This window comes from Cervus elaphus, chromosome 1 (assembly GCF_910594005.1).
Source record: "Cervus elaphus chromosome 1, mCerEla1.1, whole genome shotgun sequence".
Taxonomy (NCBI): domain Eukaryota; kingdom Metazoa; phylum Chordata; class Mammalia; order Artiodactyla; family Cervidae; genus Cervus; species Cervus elaphus.
The window spans coordinates 12,226,788-12,229,666 of record NC_057815.1 but is presented as its reverse complement, the minus strand read 5'-3'; positions in this window follow the sequence as shown (position 1 = coordinate 12,229,666).

The window sequence follows — 2,879 nt, the reverse complement described above, 5'->3', positions numbered from 1 at the left end:
TCCCCAAATTAAAATATACACCCAAGAAAAATTGTACACAGTAAAAGCAACTTTCTTCATCATACTTCCAAAGTAGAAACAGCAGAAAAGTCCCTCAATAGGGCAATATCCTTACATGCAATAACATCAATAAATATCAAAAGCATTCTATTTAGAGAAAAAAAAGCCAGACACAAAAAATATTCGTGGTATAAGTCCATTTCTATGAAGCTCTAGAGCAGGCAAAATTTATCTGTAGTGGCCAAAAGCAGGTCAGTGGTTTCCTGGGACTGGAAGATCAGGAGTGGGGTAAAATTAACTGAAAGGGGACAGGAGGGACATTTTGAGGGCGAGGGGTCATCATATGTATCTTGAGTGTGGAGAAATTTGTACAGGTGTGTATTGTCAAAAGGGCTTCCCCGGTGGCTCAGCGGTAAAGAATCTGCCTGCAATGCAGGAGACGCCAGAGACACGGGTTCCATCCCTGGGTTGGGAGGATCCCCTGGAGGAGGAAATGGCAACCCACTCCAGTATTCTTGCCTGGAGAATCCCATGGACAGAGGAACCCCGTGGGCTGTAGTCCACAGGATCGCCAAAAGTCAGACACAACTGAAGTGACCTAGCCCGCACGCAAGTCACTCAGCTTCAAAATGAATTAAAAAAAAAAAAAAAAAAAAAAAAAGAGACTGCCTGCCGTATATCTGCCCCGCTGGTGTCTGTTGGAGAGTCATTCATTCTATGGCTACATTTCTATGCGCATTATTTTGTCTTTCCTTTTTCCGTTTGTTGAACTTACTCTCTTTAAGGGAATGAGAAGGAGAAGGTCAGGGAGAAACAGAAAGGTGGGTGGGATAGGGTGAGGGGCCCGGAAACATTCAGACGTGATTAATTGCTTAATTATGTTGTAAAGAATTTACTGCTGAGAAAGAAGAATGCAAAGTCCTTATAGGGGTAGGGAGATGGGGGCTGGGGTGCTTAGAGGTCCCAGAGCGGGCCTGCCACCTCGACGTAATTATTTTCTTTTCATGAGTGTGTCCAGTAGCTCTGGGAAGGGCTGTACCTCAGTGTCATTAATTTAGCATTTATATCCTGTGTAACAAACTGTAGCCGTGGCTATCAAATGTAAATGTGCACAAGACTCTGGTGATGAAATGCAGATTCAACCCATGTAGGGTCTGCCTTTTATGGTTGGATACACTTTCTCGGGGGATGATACTTCGAAAAACACTGACCTGGCCTGTTATAGGTGAGAATGAGAAAGTGTCTTTGTTTTTTTTTTTAGTGATCTGCAAGCTTTTAAAAAAATTTTATTTTCTATTAGACTGGAGTTGATTTACCATGCCGTGTTAGTTTCAGGTGTGTACATCAAAGTGATTCAGCTACACATAAACATGTACCAATTCTTTTTCAAATTCTGTTCCCATTTAGGTTATTGAATATTGAATATTGAGTAGAGTTCCCTGTGCTATACAGTAGGTCCTTGTTGGGTATTTTCTATACAGTGCAGTGTTACTGATACTGAAGTGGAAGCTCCAGGAGTTTGGTCATCTGATGCAAACAGACGACTCATTGGAAAAGTCCCTGATGCTGGGGAAGATTGAAGGCAGAAGGAGAAGAGGGCGTCAGAGGATGAGATGACTGGACGGCAACACCAATGCAATGAACATGAACTGGGGCAAACTCTGGGAGATGGTGAGGGACAGGGAGGCCTGGCGTGCTGCAGTCCATGGGGTCGCAAAGAGTCAGACATGGCTGGACGACTGAGCAACAACATCAACAAGTGTGTATATAGGGCTTTCCAGGGGGCGCAGTGGTAAAGAATCCATCTGCCAACGCAGGAGATACGACTCAGGTTTGAACCCTGCGTCAGGAAGATCCCCTGGAGAAGGAAATGGCAACCCACTCCAGTATTCTTGCCTGGAAAATTCCATGGTCAGAGAAGCCTGATGAACCATGGGGTCACAAGGAATTGGACACAACTGAGTACATACACAGTGTACGTATATGTTAATTCCAAACTCCTAATCTATTCCCCAGCCCTTTCCCCTTTGGTAACCATGTTTGTGAGAAAGCATCATGTTGATAACTGTGGTCCCTCCAGTGGAAGGAAAGACAAAAATGGCCAAAAGGAACCGTAGATTCAGGAAAGCATCAGTGTCTATCTCAGTAGGGTACATGTTTGCCCGGTGTACGCATGCATAGTGAGAGAACGCTGAATGCGCTGAGAGAGAGGTTAGGGGTTGGGAGTCTCCTGGCATAGAAACATATACCCCACTACTTATCACACTGACCCAGACCTGCTTTAGAGTTTATTTTCTTTACTAGCACGTGCCTCAAATCCTTTTTTCCCAAAGCCCATCCAATCTGTAGCAAATGTGAAGCATTTGCTGGCCTGTTCCCCTAATCCATCATAGTACAAAACAAAAAGATACAAAAGTCTGGGTGGATAAAGGAAATCAATACCCGTTTCCTGTTCTTTACCTTGAGATCCTTTGTCTGGTTTCAGGATGCTTCAACAGAATGAGAAACATAGCTGGAATTCCCAGTCAAAATCAGATAAAACACAGGTGATAAGACATTGTGTCTCTTCTTTCCGCAGATAAGAAATTTGAGTTATACCAGGGTCAAATTGCTGAGCCCACTGCAGTATTTTAGTGATTAGAGGCTTTTTGTGCATCATAGTAATTTATAAACAGTCATAAGCTATTTCAAAACAAAGCAAATATTCCAATAACAGAATGTTAGCAAAATAAGGCAAAAAGTGAATTCGCCACAGATTACAGGTAATCCTATATACTTTCCAATTTAGAATGTGACTTTTTTTTAAAATCCCTGAATACTATTAAACTCTAGGTCCCTGACCAAATGTCAATATACTTATGCTTCCCACAGTTTGTTCA